Source organism: Triticum aestivum, chromosome 5A, assembly GCF_018294505.1.
Source record: "Triticum aestivum cultivar Chinese Spring chromosome 5A, IWGSC CS RefSeq v2.1, whole genome shotgun sequence".
Lineage (NCBI taxonomy): Eukaryota > Viridiplantae > Streptophyta > Magnoliopsida > Poales > Poaceae > Triticum > Triticum aestivum.
The window spans coordinates 710712355-710730346 of NC_057806.1; the positions used below are offsets into that span (position 1 = coordinate 710712355).

At 41.1% G+C, this 17992-nt stretch overlaps 1 long non-coding RNA gene across 2 annotated transcripts; it reads left to right on the forward strand.

Annotated features, from left to right (window-relative positions):
• The first annotated feature begins 234 nt into the window (after window positions 1-234).
• LOC123106201 (uncharacterized) lies at window positions 235-10886 on the forward strand. 2 transcript variants are annotated; one of them, XR_006451240.1, is made up of 11 exons: window positions 235-929; window positions 1097-1482; window positions 1597-1691; window positions 1953-2099; window positions 2180-2241; window positions 2421-2497; window positions 7898-8026; window positions 8222-8355; window positions 9192-9696; window positions 9853-10337; window positions 10565-10886. It is a non-coding gene; the product is annotated as an uncharacterized lncRNA (long non-coding RNA). The 2 variants fall into 2 exon arrangements; XR_006451239.1 differs by having other exon boundaries at window positions 236-929; window positions 9112-9696.
• The last annotated feature ends 7106 nt before the right edge of the window (window positions 10887-17992 follow it).

Sequence of the window (17992 nt, forward strand, 5' to 3'; positions counted from 1 at the left end):
AATTAGAGTATATACTACTTATAGTGTACACTATTCTTTTGTGCTGAACGGCTGAATTAGATGAGAATCCAACTTGATCCTTGAAACAAGAAAATGATAAAACGAAGCAAGATAGAAAGAGCTGAAATTGAACATATAAACCCTCCTAGACTCGTAGTCACGACCACGCCCTCCACGTCGCCCCATATAATCGCTATGCCACCGTTTGTAAATTCTGCATCCCGCTGAGGGCATTTTAGTCTTTCCTCCATCCGCGCCGCCGCGTCCTCGTCTCCTCCTCCATCCGCGCGCCTCGGCGGCGACCCCATGGAGGGCGGCCGGGTCGGAGCGGTCCCCGCGTCCCTCCTTCCCCGCTCGGCGCTCTCTACTCCACTCTTCCCATCTCGCTAGAGCCGCCGCATCCGGAGGCGACCGGCGTTGCTCCATCTCGACCTGCCCGTAACCTTCTCTCCCCGCAGCGGGCGGAGAAGATGGAGAGGAGCTCGTCCGCCCACCTTCCACCATGGTTTGCAGCGGCCGGAGAAGATGGAGAGGCCGAACTGCGGCTGCCTCGTGTGCGCTCTCCTGCATCTCGCGCGGGAGCGAGTGGTGGTGACTAGCATAGAAGGCGGAGGAGGTCATTGGGGCCGGCTTCCCTTCCGTTTTGGCTGCCAAGCTCCACGCGTTGCTGAGTCCCTCTCTCTATCCCTCTACATCTCTCCCTCTCTCTGTCAGAGGGCAGCTGCCGCCCCGAGGTGCAGGCGGCCATGGAAAAGCACAAGATGCCACACCTGGCTTTCCCCCTTGCCTCCTGCCCTTTCTCTTCAGCTCATCTATTTACATGTGCAAATACTTTTTTATCTATGCCTGCAAGGTGTTTGATGAAAGTTCAGTAAGGCTGTGAGGGAATACCAAACGAGAGAGGATCCAGTATCTGTTACATGCATCAGGTTGACACCAACTTCATGCATTTTGCTTCAAGATCATTGTTACTTTAATTCAAGATATTTTCTCATTCTGTTGGAAGATAGAAATGATGGTTGTAGAAAGATAATTGTTCTACTTGGATACCTTTCTTTGTTTTTGTTTGCATTGAAGTAATAATGTTCAACTGCAGATATAGATTGCAGTCAAGACACCTGCTCCCTCGTCATCGACGGAAGGAGGAGAGCAGCAGCCACAACAGGCGACAGTGCTGGCGAATGCGTCAGACATGAGTCGCTTCGGCTTCTTCCAGCGGCCCAGCCATGACGCCCTCAAGCCGCCGATAGCAGCGGCCCTCTCCCAAGCTACACTGCTCCTGATCTTCGTCGCCCCACACCGTCGTACTATGCACAGCTCAGCCTGGCCATGATGCTCTTAGCCCGCGGACGCTCACAGCGTAACCGACGGTGGCGACTCACTCCCAACCCGTGTTGCTCTCCATCAGTGCTGACGGATTAGTTTGTTTTACAGTGTGGGCACCAGGTCTCTGAGTAGTTTAAATCTGAACGCAACACCAAGGTATCACATATTTCTTGTAAAATCTCGATGGAGGAGTTGTTCCTTCAAATAAGATTTTGATTGTCTTTTTCCTTTTTGCCTAACAAAACATATATGTCTGCTTCTAATTTGTAGGCTGCCAGCCTGAGCATTGCCGAACAGTACAGCAAAGCATTTTCTGAACTTGCTAAAAGCAAACATGGAAGCTCTCCCTAATTCATTGATTAAAGGTGGCTCACATAGATCGTTCTCTTACTGACTAATTAATTAGATTATGGATTTTCTTTATGTTATTATTACTGATCTCAGATGCTTAGTTTCCAAGTTTATCTCAAAACTTCACCTTCTATGAATGCCCCCAGGTGGTGCATATCTAAAAGCTCTTTGTGCATTCTTAAGATTTTTGTATATGCATTTGCGTGAATTGAGCCCGGATCTGATCTGGTTTGGCTATGTTCATGGTTTTCTTTGGTCATGTATGAGTGGAAAAGGGAGGCAGGGGAGTTCCAGTTTGTGAGGACAGTGGCGACATGGTTGACTGAATGGCAATAGGAAGAAGGCACATCTCATATAATTGTTTTATTCAAGACAAGTCTACACTCTCTTATGTCAAATTTGCACAGATTTCCCTTCCCTAGGTATGGTGCTTTTGATACTTCAGTAAATATTTTCACTGTTATTACACTATAGTGCTTAACTATGATCCCTTTGGCATCAGGCTATTTCTAAGGGGGAGAGAAGAGTGTTATTTTTTGGGGGGGATTACAAAGAATGGTAGCGGTGAGTATATAGTATATTCTTTTTCCTATTTTTCTTTAACATATTTAGTCTTAGTATGGTGCTTGCTAAAAACAGAGTATGGTGGTTCGATTTAGTTTTTCTCTGTGGTATCTTCCCTACCGTCTCTCTCTCTCTCTTTAGTTTCTAACTTTGATGCTTTGATTTGTTGTTTTGGCCAGCATGAGGAGTATTAGCCACGGAGGAGGGAGGAGACTGACATGAGGAAAACATATTCTGGATCGATTTGGTTCTCATGGTGGCATCTTCCCTGCTTTCTCCTTTCTTTTTACTAGATGACTCGTTGCGCCCATGGCGCAAAAAGCCAATTAGAACCTGGTATTATGTGGATATTGTAGTGCATAGGTCAGCACCTTAAATCGTTTGAAAGAGAAAGAAAGAAAGAGAAGCTTATTTGAGGTGATAGATCCATAAAATCAATTTAGCAAATATTATGTCTGCATAAAACATAACCCTATCAGCCAAAGAGGGCATTCATATTTCAGTATCAGTATGGATTCATAGCTTAAATCAAACTATATAGGGGGCAATCAACCAGATTATGTTTCAAATAAGTGCTTCATAATAAAATTTCATGAATTATCGTAGGCTCAAATTTTTTCGACATGGCTTCCACTAACTCGTGCCTCCTTTAAGTTGAACCTGCATAAAAAGTAGAGCCGAGGAAGATTAGAGGCATGACTATTGTTAGTTGACCAAACCGAAAGACCTAATAAAAACTATGCTATGAAAAAACTCATCTCAGTAAACACAATATAACTCTATAGGCACGAAAAAAAGAGGCAAAACAATATCAAGAGTAGATTGAAAGAACATGCATGATATGATGGCATCTACTGGGACAGCAATTAATAAAACTAAAATATGGCAATGTAACTAATAAACACTATCAAGTTTCCAAAAGGATGTCTTTTATCCAAAGATTACCGTCAAATTAAATTAAAATTACAGCACCTTATTCAATTCATATTCAAGCACCATGAACAATAGCATCCATGGAGTTCATTTCTAAACTATACACTTATTCAGCAAGCACTTCTAACTTCAGGATGGGTGTTTACTGTATTTTTTTCAGAGATGTACAAATATATTAACTTGTTAACTCGACAAGAAGATGTATAAGCTAGCAGTTAGTGTTCTCAGAAAATGAGCAGGCGGGAAATAGTATACGACACTTTAGTGGCTCAGACCAACGCTACATCTACAGACTATTTGCGAAGGAAAAAGAAACTGAATGTGTCTTGAATAAACCATAAGTATTCACAGATGTACTAACAAAGCACGGTCACTTTGTGGCATCAGAACCATTCGGTCAAATCTTGTATATGAAAAATGCATTGTATACTAAGATAATAGACTATCGATACTGACAAAACAGGGCGATGAGAAGTGATTTACCTGTGCTCTGTATCCATAGAATCACACTAACAACTATCCATCAAAGTTCTAGCCTCTGGAAAACACAACAAAAATGAAACCACTGCTATAAATTGCTGGAACCGTAGCCTAAACAAATAGAAAATCTGCGTGCTCGAAAAACTCTAGAACTGACATTGAAATTTAGACACTGGAAGCAACTCGAAGATGCCAACTTACATCTTCTCACAATCTTTCAGTTTGCTAACTCTGCATGGTCAAGTTAGAACTCTCAAGGTTCAGGTTAGATCAACTCAAGAAACTCATTAAAAAAAAGAATGACAACACATATTCTAGCCTGAAATAAACTTCATGGTGTTTAGAGTGAAACAGAGCAGCTGGAACGGCAAAGATGCGCAGCGACGAACACACACGTGCGCGCGCGCACACACGCACACACAAATAGGGAGACTATGCCATTCAAACTCCTACAAAAAACTCTTGAAATAACTACAGAACATATAAATAGTCTTGATGTCTGGCAGGGCCACCGAGCAAAATAAATGACAGCAAAGGTGTGGTGTAAAATAAATTCTTGGTTGTGTCTCATGCTTTCTTCAATTCTTGGTTAAGATAGAAGATCTCAAGTAACACCTCACAAAGGCTTAGGAGCGTTTAGAGAGAATCGAGTTACTGGGTTTAAGCATGCCAAGTAATCAAATAACAAAAAGGCAATTCTTAAGCAAGTCTAATAACAATTTTCCATTGCACGTCTTCAACCTTTCTCTCTCCATACTTACCTTGATCCTATCATCACAGGAATTGAAGAAAACATGGAGTCAAAGTACTACTGAACGATACAAACCAAAAGAGGGATTGTAGCATTTATTTTTCTTCTTACCATAAGATCTCCTTCAACTCTTCTGCTTTGGCCTTGCAGACATGGTCGGACAGCTTGTCATTGTGACTGCAATCTGCACATGAAGCGAGTGCTCGCAATGGGAAGCAACATGAGCATCACTTCAGAATAAGTTTTTGTAGCTAGACAAATTAAAGTTGGAGATAGTACTTCTTAAGGCTGATGGAGGGTGCAAAAGAATTGAAGTTTCTTGTTCATGTACTGCTTGGAGCTAGCTTAATAAATTACTTCAATTGGAGATTGTACTACTTCAGAATAAACTTGGAAACTAAATGTGTAAACTTGCATATTCAATGCGCAAAAACCAAAATTCCAGATAAATACTATGTATAAAAAAGGGAAGGAAACCATAAATTTGTTTGATTCTAGAACATCCAACACGAGTACATAATAACAAACAACTAAATCAAATCCGTAAAGTGATATCTTCTTCACTCCCATAACCATGGGATCCTAATAGTTAAAACCAAAGGGGCTTACTGTCTAGCACCATGAATGGTGGGCTAGGCAGCCTGGGTTAGCTCCTCAGCTCTATCTTATTATAACTCATGCCTAGTTTCTCCTAGACGTCAGTCATCTGAAAAAATACTTATCAAAGTACTCCCTCCGTCCAGAAATACTTGTCATCAAAATGAATAAAAGAGGTTGTATCTAGATGTATTTTAGTTCTAGATACATCCCTTTTTGTCCATTTTGATGACAAGTATTTTCGGACGGAGGGAGTACTTCGCTTTGATCTGCTGAATATCTTATGTATGACTCTGCATGACTGCATGTACTTGCGTCTTTAATTGTCTGTTACAAGTTACAACAGCTATTTTACCATCTGTATATTGAATGCTATTATTACTTATTAGTAACATCAGAATCTACTGAATTATTTGATTGATTATACTGATGCAGGACAGTTTAGGCAATATACCTCAACCTGGAAACATATATAATCCCAATCATCAACAAGCAACTCTGTCAAAAAACAACCCTTCCTCATCTTACAATATGGTATGATCATGGTCCTGTAATTAGCTTGTTTTACGTTGTAGCATTGCGTATGATTATTCGTGTTTTCAGGAAGCAGATAGGAACACTTTCCCTCAACATGCTCAAGATCGGAATGATCAACTTGCTGAACACATATACCATGGATCAACTTCTAATCAGTATGCTTAGTTCATATTTTTGAAATTCTGTTAGTTATCAGCCATCCTGTGAAATTTGTCATCGACATGGAAAGATGTTAACCTCTGTTTCTTGCGGAACAATGTTTCAGGAATATAGCAGCTACTACTCACTCTAATTGTTTTGAAGAAAATGCTAATCCTACAGAAGATAGATTAGATGCTGATTCGCCGAATGATAATCAAGCGTCCTCAGTTGATGGTAAGGCGTTGCGGGATGAAACGGACTTGTTCCTTGGAGAAACCAAAAAAATTTGTTGTGAAGCTGTTGTGAACTCAGCTAAAATGGATCTAGCTGTGAATTGATAGCTATAGTAATTAGTCTCAGTTTCTAATATAAATGGACTCTTGGAGGCAAGGATAGTGCTATAATTACTATTCCATGGCAGATGCAGTGCATAGAAGTTGGCTGTCAAGAAAATTTTCCTTTTTTTTGCAGGGGAGCACAAGACGTTCATCTACCAGATCTCAGCAAAGTGCTGGCATGCTCAATATCTCACATTCGATTCCTTTCAATGATGAAACAGAGGATGGAAAAAGCAATGGACTCAAAGTAATCTCACTGGACCGCAGTAAAGCTGCCACTGGTAATTTTAGTGAATCCAACAAGATCGGAGAAGGTGGATTTGGTCCGGTTTACGTGCTGTTGCGTGCGAAGAAAGGAGCTGTCGCTGCTGCTCCCCTTGTCCAGATCGACGAGCACCATGGAGGGGCCCCCTGAGGTAAGCTGAAAGAAAGAGATTAGCGACGGAGACCACGCGCTGGGGCAGAGGAGGATGGGAGAAGTGGAGGGGAGGAGGAGGCAGCGCAGTGGTGATAAGAGAAGAGAAAGGAAAGAGACACCCTCACCTGTAGCCGAGCTTCACTGGAAGCCATGGGTGGGGAAGGGGAGGCGCCCTCGGGTTGAGAAGGGCGGAATCCCATGGCCCGCGGCGTCAAAAGGGCCTCAATGACAAACCAGGGTCGGCCTACTCCTCCTGCCCGTCATCGTTCATGGAGCTGCAGGGAAAATGGAGAGGGCCGCCCGGACGGAGCGCTGCCACCGGTGCTTCTTATCGCCATCGCCGGCTTCTCCTCATCTCAGGCTTGCTGCTCCTTCCCCCCACCGCAGGCCTCCCCTACTCCTTCAGCCCAACCGTCCGGCCGCTCCTGCTCTCCATGGCAATGCCCGATCTGGAACCATGCCCCTCGCTGGTTGTGTGGGGAAGGCGAGGCGGAGGCGCTACGAGAGGGGAAGAGGAGGAGATGGCGGCGGCGGCGGGCAGGACGAGGGTGTAAAAGTGAGGAGGAGGAAAGTCATGTGCGTCGTGTGCTAGGTTTTCACCTGTTCGACCAAGCAGCAGCCACCCGTGACGCGGTGCCCGCACAACCCACACACTGCTCCTTGGTCATACCGACGAACGAGCCCACCGGTCATGCAGTGTCAGCCCAAGCCTGTGCGTGCACAAGAGACGGACGGTTTACCAGCTGCCACCAAGGTAAAAAGCAATACAGTAAATGCATCGTTCGATCCAGAATCGCTAGCGCGCGCAATGCCTCCAGGAGGGCGGGTAGCATAGCGTCCTTTATATGTCTCATTTCCAACACTCTTTGGTACAGAGCGATTAACAAACAACTGAATTGAATATTGCTTTTTCTCCTTTTCAGATAAGTTAGTTTACATTAGTTTTCTGTTTGCTTTCCGTATGGATCTATACATGTTATTTTTATATCCAGTTTTCTGGGTGCTTTTCAAAAAGGAGGAGACCCATGGCCGATATAGTTGCATTAAGGTGCAATTTGATAACTAAATACATAATATAAGTCCATCAAAATATTACATGCATGTGTGCTGTTTGTGCTTGTATACCTTCAATCTGCTTTGTGGAAGGCTGTTCGTATTAAACTTTAGTGCTCGGTTGTTCATCATAGTCCCATTCCCTTGATAATTAATATTGAAGCAATGAAAAATAGGTGAAATTGCAAGAAACTTGAAGAAGTGGAGGAACATGACTCAGTCTGTCATTGGGGACATGTACTGTTACAGATACACTCTGTATTTCTACCTATCGTTGGTGTGATGTTTGAACATTAAGTTGTCATTTAACTATGGCATTCCCTTCTGCTTTTGTTTATGCTATAACAATAGCCGCAAACTATCTTCGGGGCGTATGGCAGGTTTGCTGACAATCTGATTGCATTGCAGGTTTGGTACTAATTTCTCAAAAAAATCATGCTTTTGCAGCACCGTCCTGTTGAGCCATGAGATCTGAACCAAGGAATCCAGATAACATCGACTATGTTTATAGATCACTACATGTTCTGTTGGAACATTGTGAGGTCCTTTTTCCAGTAACCATCTAAACACACGCCTCATGTTTTTTAATATTATTCATTGCAATGCATTGCATGCTCGCTGCAAGCTTCTAAAAGAAGTTTATACTTTTGTTGCTAAATGTTCTCTCTTACTAAACTAGCTTCAGGACGAACAGCAGGTTTGCTAACCATTTGATCTTTTTGTGCATTGCAGGTTTGCTACTAAATTCTCAAAAAAGAAACGTTCTTATGCATCACCGTCATGTGGAACCACGATACCTGAACCAATGAACTCAGTGAACATTTATTATATTTATTATGGATCATTACATGTTCTGCTGGAACAAGGTGAGATCCTTTTCAGTAACAAGTTGAACGCGCGTCATGCTTTTTTGAATATAACTGAATATCTAAAATAGCCATGGTGTACTGGTGTATATATTTTAAAATGGCAAGCTTGCATCTTGATGTTTGATTGCTATGAACTTCCGTATTATAAAATTACTATAGATTTCCTTTAATTCTCCAAAAAGGACAATTTGTTTGTTTGTTACGGTGCCAATAGTAACAGAAGATCATGATGAAGTTGAGTATGTAGAAATACTTTTTAAGGCGCCTCATTATTTGCTGCCAATGACTGTTTTGCCCCAATCTCTGGCTTTCCAAACATAGCATTGCTATACCTCCAACATTCATCGATTGTCAATTATTCTCTTATACATAACATTGATGCCCTGTGTTTGGGTAATATGTATAGAATTAGTTCCGTTCTACAAGGACCGGATATTGTCACATTGATTAAGTATATTTTTTTCAAGCATGCTAGAGTATGGTGGCATTTTATAGGCCCTTGAGCTATAAAATTTTGTATGCTCAGTTTCTTGATCTGTATTTGCCATTTGAGCCAAATTATCTCATCAGGGACGCATCAACATACAAACTCACCCTTCAGTTTACTTATAACATTTCTTTTTATATGGTGCAACAGCTTGAGATATATGAAGAGAATTTTTACATGTCCAATGCAGACTGTTTGTTTTCACTTTCTAATCAATGAAGTATGTTTAATTGATAAAGTAATTTTAATTGATGAAGTAGATATAGTTGTTGCAGCGGCACAAACTCGGTTGCGTCCGCTATGACCCCAATCTTCGGATTATTATAAGTAGAGGTTGATCGTGTAGGAGGTGAAGATGCTCACGCCTAAAGCCAAACTTGACGCCGTCGACGCCACCATCCGGGAGCTCATTTATATTGGCTTCGAATGGCTACCGTTGTATTTTCTGTACTTTTGGTTGTGGTCGTAATTGTTACCCTGTGCCTTTGCAAGAATAACTGAAAATGGTGATTTCTATTGACTGTAAACCGAGTACTTGTCTAATTATTGTTCAAGAAAATATAGTGAGTCGTGTTCTTGGTTGCTAATAGTATAGTACACCTATGCGGATCCTTCTGTCGGACCGTTGAATGGAAATAACTCAAAAGAAGATAATAGAGATGTTGTCTCTATGCAATCGGTAACTGTCAGTTCAGTTACAAAGAACGACCATCACAAATAACTTTGAGATGTCCATTGGTAAAGGTCAGTTTGGAGTAGTCTATTTTGGCTACTTGGAAGATGGAACCCCAGTTGCAGTCAAAACACGCTTAGAATCATCATCTCATGGGGTTAATGAGTTCTTGGCAGAGGTTAGCTTTCTTCCCGCTCATCTCCTCTCCTCTTATTCTTATGCATGTTTTATTTTTCTCTTCCGTCTAGATCAAATCAATTTTCCCAAATAATCTCTCCATTTTTCCAAACACTCTGGTCACTTATTGACAGAACTACTCTGAATTGCATTTCAGGCTCTACATCTAATAAGAGTTCATCACAGGAACTTGGTCAATCTGGTTAGCCACTACAAGGATGGACACCACTCAACTCTTGTCTACGAGTATAAATTGCTAATTTGCATTGCTCTTTCGTGCAACAAGTGCGTTGATACTTACAAACAACGAGGCATGTGACTATTTACTATCACTGTTGTTTGGTATTTGAACATGTCTTTTCGAGGGGGAGATGGGAACAGATAGACTCAGTGAAAGTTGGCTGCACGTAAACTATTGTGATCAAGTTGGAAAAAAATGTTTCCCCTCTTAACTGCTCCTGTTGGAGACTGGGGTCAGTAGTCACTGAAATTTGCACACGCATGGAGGAATGAATGAAGATTCTCAAGTAACGAAGTTGTAGCCTTCACGACAAGATAAATGGATGATTTTGCAGCTCAAGTGTTGCTACATGTTACAGATAACTATGGCATTCCATTTTAATGAATCTGCATATTGCTGTTGTGAGTAATATTTCACCCTAAGAAAAATATTGTTGTATCTCCAGTTTCTATGTTGCAGCAATGGGTAGTTGTGCTTTAGTCCCCCTTCAGCTTTTTTTTAACATGTGGTTCCTTCAGCTTTTTGTTGTCAAGTCTTTCTGACTATTATAGCTGCACAATTTTTAGCAACGGGTAGTTGTGCTCTCTATCATCATATTTATCACTTAGAGGGGAAGGCTTTTTGACAGGAGCACCGGAAGCGAGGGAGGGCATGGCTGCACTGGAGGTTGTCCCAAGGCGAGGGCAGGGCAGAGACATGCAACAATGAGGGTTGCAACCGTAATCAATATCTCAACGTCGAATCATTTCCTATAGCCTTCCAGCAAGTTCATTCTTATTTTCTGATTGGGTCATGTTAGGCCAGCAAAGTAAACCTAGAAAAACTGATTAGGCAATGATGTTTTTGTTTAATTTTAGTGTTTGGTATTTGTTTCAGATATGAATAATTCTGGTTATGGTTTCTGCATTGCATAGTGACGTTATAATGAGATTAGAGATAGTTGTCACGCATCTCTTTTCACTACAAACACATATGCACTTGCTTTTCGATCATTAGTGCTCCCCTTTCTATGCTATTAAGCATATGGCCCTAAGATGTTGCATTTAGTTCTTCAATTGAATCAGTTGTGGAAATAGGGACAAAAGATGTCAATCTTCTCTTGAAGACCACAACATTGATGCCTTTTGTTGATCACTGGTCTCTAAATATTCTTACGTGCATGGTTTGAACGCTTGGATCACTCTTGCTCTTTGCGCCATCAGCGCAACGGGTCATCTAGCATGAACGAAGGGCGAGTATATGCTTTTGCCTTCAAATGCACTTCCAAGGGACTGTGCCTGATCGTCTACTCAATATAAGCAAGTTGCAAGAGCCCCTTGTTATATAACTTATCATTAGTATAGATGCCTACTAAGACTTATATGTTTATCATCCTTTTGGATCTTATGTAATCCCTTAAGATCATTCTGTGCATTTAATTGTCGATTATTTACTGCTTAGACTATTGTGTGGTATGCTTTTGGAACAACCATGATGAAAGAACATATGCTTTTGCCTTCAAGTGCACATCCAAAGGCCTCTGCATGATTGTCTATCTAATCTAAGCAGATCACAAGAGTCCTTTGCTATATGACTTAGTATTACTACTATGAAGAGTTGGCTCAGAGAAGTTGTTCTCAACGTCCAGCGATACATCTGTCTAACATATCTCTGGCTATCTACATGCCTTGCTCATCACATTGTAAATGATCATCTGTCTAACATATCTCTGGCTATATACATGCCTTGCTCATCACATTGTAAATGATCGCCCGTAAGCTTCTTAGAAAACATGTATCATGAGCAACCATCTATCTATCATCAGTCTGTACTTATTTCCACATGTTTGATTTTGTGTTTACATATTTTAGTGCATACTCTTCTAATACTTGGCTTGCATTCGGCCTTTGCGCCATTGGCGCAACGGATCATCTAGTAGACATAAAGTATAAGCATAGGTGAAGCATGCATGGGAAGAGGTGATGCATGCATAAGTACGTCAGTGCTTGTATATATGTCACCAATGGCGGGATCGATTCAGTGCTTGTATATATGTCACCAATGGCGGGATCGATTCAGTCCTCACCGTTGTCCAAGTGTCAAATAATATTCACGGATAAAAGAATTAGTAGTAATTGTGCTCTCCGTCGTACATATACCAGAACACAAAGAGCTAGCTTCATTTACATGTACTCTCTCTGTTCCAAATTACTCGTCATGGTTTTAGTTTAAAGGTTAAAATCACGTCTTTGAACTAAAACCATGACGAGTAATTTGGAATAGAGGGAGTATGTACGAGCTAGCTACGTACATGGACATGTATGTGTTTACATATGCGAGAAGATCAACGGTAAGCAACATACCACGTCTGAATTTTGGCCGACTCTGACGGGAAAAGTGGCCGGTGGAGAGCGATGGATGCTGGAGACCGGCAGGGCAGAAATGGAGGTGTGGTTTTCTTCCATGCCGATGCATACAACATGGTTAGCGGGAGAGACGTAGCCGCCGTCGGCTGCTGCGAAGTTACTGTTGGCATGTGAAATCGCCGCGCAACATTAGGATATTTGTTATGCTTTTATGACGATGAATGATTGCTTTACGAGCAAAGCAACAAAGATTTTCTCGTTTTCATGGAGAAGAACCGACCGCTTTTCAGCGCAAAACGGCGAAGATCACTAAACCGTAGGGCTGCTAGGGCTCGGCAAGAAATAACGACGGAAAATAGACGTACGTGAAAATAGAGTTTGTATTGATAGATCGATTGCTATCTTTCAATCGGCCATGGCCGTATATATGGCACGTTGGACTTGGCGTATAAGGATATGTACAATGCTTGATAAGATAGTATTATCTTAAGTCTTGCATGTAATTTAGAGATAATAATTTTTTTGTCTACAATGGGTCATCTCTTAGCCTTATCTTTAATAACTAGCTATTCCTAAAAATATGATGAGACATATTATGTTAAGGGATCATCTGACTTTTCTTATGAGTTCTCTCTCCTCCACCTCATCATTTATCCTACGTGGCACTTCTAAGATAGCATCATTGTACATGATGGTTGATAAGATAGTCTTATCTTAAATTTTGCATGTAATTTAGAGATGACAAAGAAAAATGTCTACAATTGGTCATCTTTTAGCCTTATCTTCAATAACTAGCAATTCCTAAAAATGTGGTGAGACATATTGTGCTAAGATATCATCTCTTGTCTTATCTTAAATAAGAGAAGACAAGCCTTCTCTTATGAGTTCTCTCTCCTCTACCTCATCATTTATCATACGTGGCACTCCTAAGATAGCACCATTGTACATGTCCTAAGATTACAACTCTGAAGTTAAAACCGATCAGGACTTGTCTTTCTTGATTCGGTTACCGTGTAACATATGTCTATGAAAATTTACTTGCCAATCTAAGTACATAGCAAATCTAAGCTATATACACGTACAAATACTCTTGTATATATGAATAAAGTATTCCGATCACATCGCCATTACACTAAATATAGTGGCTAAGCATATACGTATAAATACCTTGAGCCCACAAAAAACATTTAAATATTCCGACAACGTCGCAAATCAAACTAAATAATGGCCATCAGTACTTATACTTCTTCATATACGTAGATATATAGCATATGCATGCAGCACGCCCATGGTTCAGTATAGCATATGGTTCTTCTTAGGACTTGTATCTTCATCTTCCATGAAATTTCCTATGGCAATACTTCAACAATGCATTAACCGATCAGCTTGATAAATCATTGATTTAATTTGGCTCATCATACACCGAGTAGCCAAATTATACCATCAACACATGCCTCCCTATTTTTGGTATAATTGCATTGACCAAAAATACTATAGCAGTTGCCGTAGGATGAAGTCGATCACTAATTATATCATTACTCAGGGCGATGTCCAACGATACATCGGCCAAATTTGCTTAGGTCGATATTTGGAATAACATATCTACCACAACATGTTCAGGCCTCCTACCACATGCTAGGATAGTATTTCTTCAAATATTTTCCATTGAGAGCTTTCGACAACTTATCTTCCTGCAAAGATGTAAAAAATATAAATTTTCAAAAACAATCTCTATAATTTTATACGGGTCTTCCCAACTCGGCGACCATTTGCCGAATTTCCTATCTTTAGTTCCAATAGGTAAAATCGTTTTCCACACTAAGTCTCCTATTTGAAATGATTTCTCTCTCACCTTTTTATTATAAGTCTTGGCTACTCTTAATTTCTCCTTCTCAATTTCTCGCAAGGCTCTTAATCTCTCTTCTGAAATGTCATCTACCTTATCCATCATCAAATCATTATAATCTACAGCTGACAAATCATTTTGTCTGGCCACTCTAAGAGCTTATAAATTAACCTCTGCAGGTAACACTGCCTCCTGACCATATACTAGATCATGCGGTGCTACTTGAGTTGCTTCGTGCTTAGATATCCGATGAGCCCATAAAGCTTCTGAAAGTACCTCATGCCATCTTTTCGGATGATCCTCAATTTTCTTTTTGATAAGCTTAATTAAAGTTTTATTGCTAGATTCGGCCTGTCCGTTAGCTTGAGCATTATAAGGCGACGAATTTAACAATTTAATTCCCAAAGATTCGGCAAATTCATGAAATTGATGAGACATAAAAGAAGCACCTTGATCAGTAGCTAAAGTTTGAGGAACGCCGAATCTATGAATAATATGCTCTAAAACAAAACTAATAACTTTCTTATGAGTCATATTTTTCAAAGGAACTGCTTCAGTCCATTTAGTAAAATAATCTGTTGCACCTAGGACGAAGCGATGTCTTTTAGAAGAGGAAGGATGTATTTCACCAATAAAATCTAAACCCCATCCCCTAAATGGCCACGACCTAATTATGGGATTTAACATAGACGCATGCGCTAACTGTACATTACCAAATTTTTGACATGCCTTACAACCTTTATAGTACTGAAAACAATCCTCTAGCAAAGTCGGCCAATAAAACCCCGCTTTTTAACAACCATCGCATTTTGTGAGCCAACTAATGTGTTCCACATATTCGTTTGTGCACTTCACCCATAGCTATTCTAGATTGATCAGAATCCAAGCAGTTTAAAAGTAACCCATCTACTGTTTGGCGATACAACTCGTTGTTAAACAAAGTATATTTTAAAACTTGTCGCCGAATTTTCCTATCTCTCGTTTGACTTGGATCTTTTAAATGATTAACTAGAGGAACTCTCCAATCACTTGGTTCTAAATTATGGATCTTTTAAATGATTAACTAGAGGAACTCTCCAATCACTTGGTTCTAAATTATTTGCTAATTTGGTTGTTTGTAACTCATGCACCGAATCTGCAGTATATTGTACATCTAGTTGTTCAACTGTCCTAGGCCCAAGTGCACCCTGTGGCAAAGTATCCATCATTATAGACTCAGCATGCATCGGCTTGTCTAATATAAAAACACTCCTTTACTAATGTGATAACCGGATGCTTGTTGTGCTAAACAATTAGCTCTAGAAGTCTAAACATCGGTCCAAATAACTATTTAATAACCCATCAAAACATTGAAATTCGCATTTAATTTGTTGTACTACTATAAGCGAATCCCCAAAAGCATCTACATACTTTACGCCCATATCAACTAAATTTTGTAAACCAAACAGTAAAGCTTCATACTCAGCTTGATTATTAGTGCAAGGATATTCCAAATGAACCAATGTATTATAAAAACATTATTAGGTGAAACTAAAACATTACCGACGCCTTGCCCTTCCCTACAAACCGATCCATCAAAACAAAGCTTCCATGGGCATACACTAACATAATTAGTATTTTCATCATCTTTAATCCTATGATCAACAATGAAATCAGTGATAACTTGATCCTTCATAGCACGCAACGATTCATATGTTAAATCATATTGTATTAGTGCATAAGCCCACTTTCCAATCCTACCACTAAGAATCGGTTGCTGCAACATATACTTAATGACGTTGGCCTGGCAAGCTACTACACACGTACTAGAAAGAAGATAAGGCCGAAACTTGGTACATGCATAGTATAAAGGTAAGCATAACTTTTCAATAAACACGTACCGAATTTCAGCGTCGAGCAAACGACGGCTTAAGTAGGCAATGATGTGTTATTTCCCGCTGATCTCTTGCGCCAACACCGCACCGATCACCCTATCTTCTGCAGCAATGTACAGCCTGAACGGCGCACCGGACTTGGGCGCCCGCAATATTGGAGGATTCGACAAGCATCGCTTTATATAATTAAAAGCAACTTGTTGCTCTGCCCCCCCCCCCAAGTAAATTCGGCTTCATTCTTTAGCCAAAGTAGAGGAACAATCGATTCAATTTTCCCTGCAAGGTTAGATATGAATCGGTCTCAAGTAATTAATTTTTCCTAACAACTTTTGCACATCCCTTTTACACGTGGGTTCCTCCAAATTTCTAATTGCCTCCACTTTCTTAGGGTCAATCTGAAGGAAATATGCCCTAGAGGCAATAATAAAGTTATTATTTATTTCCTTATATCATGATAAATGTTTATTATTCATGCTAGAATTGTATTAACCGGAAACATAATACATGTGTGAATACATAGACAAACAGAGTGTCACTAGTATGCCTCTACTTGACTAGCTTGTTAATCAAAGATGGTTATATTTCCTAACCATGGACAAAAGAGTTGTTATTTGATTAACGGGATCACATCATTAGATGAATGATCTGATTGACATGACCCATTCCATTAGCTTAGCACCCGATCGTTTAGTATGTTGCTATTGCTTTCTTCATGACTTATACATGTTCCTATGACTATGAGATTATGCAACTCCCGTTTGCCGGAGGAACACTTTGTGTGCTACCAAACGTCACAACGTAACTGGGTGATTATAAAGGAGCTCTACAGGTGTCTCCAAAGGTACATGTTGGGTTGGCGTATTTTGAGATTAGGATTTGTCACTCCGATTGTCGGAGAGGTATCTTTGGGCCCTCTCGGTAATGCACATCACTTAAGCCTTGCAAGAATTGCAACTAATGAGTTAGTTGCGGGATGATGTATTACAGAACGAGTAAAGAGACTTGCCGGTAACGAGATTGAACTAGGTATTGGATACCGACGATCGAATCTTGGGCAAGTAACATACCGATGACAAAGGGAACAACGTATGTTGTTATGTGGTCTGACCGATAAAGATCTTCGTAGAATATGTAGGAGCCAATATGGTCATCCAGGTCCTGCTATTGGTTATTGACCGGAGACATGTCTCGGTCATGTCTACAGCGTTCTCGAACCCGTAGGGTCCGCACGCTTAAGGTTTCGATGACAGTTATATTATGAGTTTATGAGTTTTGATGTACCGAAGGAGTTCGGAGTCCCGGAGGAGATCGGGGACATGACGAGGAGTCTCGAAATGGTCGAGACGTAAAGATTGATATATTGGACGACTATATTTGGACATCCGAAAGGTTCCGAGTGATTCGGGTATTTTTCGGAGTACCGGGTAGTTACGGGAGAAGCAATGGGCCTTGATGGGCTTTAGTGGGAAGAGGAGAAAGGGCCAAGGGGCTGCTGCGCCCCCCCTCCCCTCTAGTCCGAATTGGACTAGGGAAAAGGGGGCCGACCACCACTCCTTCTCCTCCACTTCCTTCTCCCTTCCTCCCCTCTTGGTGGACTCCTACTAGGACTTGGAGTCCTAGTAGGACTCCACATCCTGGCCGCACCTAGCCTTGGCCGGCCTCCTACTCCTCCATCCTTTATATACTGAGGCAAGGGGCACCCCATGAACACAAGTTGATCTTCGTGATCGTTCCTTAGCCATGTGCGGTGCCCCCCTCCACCATATTCCACCTCGGTCATATTGTAGTGGTGCTTAGGCGAAGCCCTACGACGGTAGAACATCAAGATCGTCACCACGCCGTTGTGCTGACGGAACTCCTCCCCGACGCTTTGCTGGATCGGAGCCCGGGGATCGTCATCGAGCTGAACGTGTGCTAGAACTCGGAGGTGCCGTAGTCGGTGCTTGATCGGTCGGGCCGTGGAGACGTACGACTACATCAACCAAACGCTT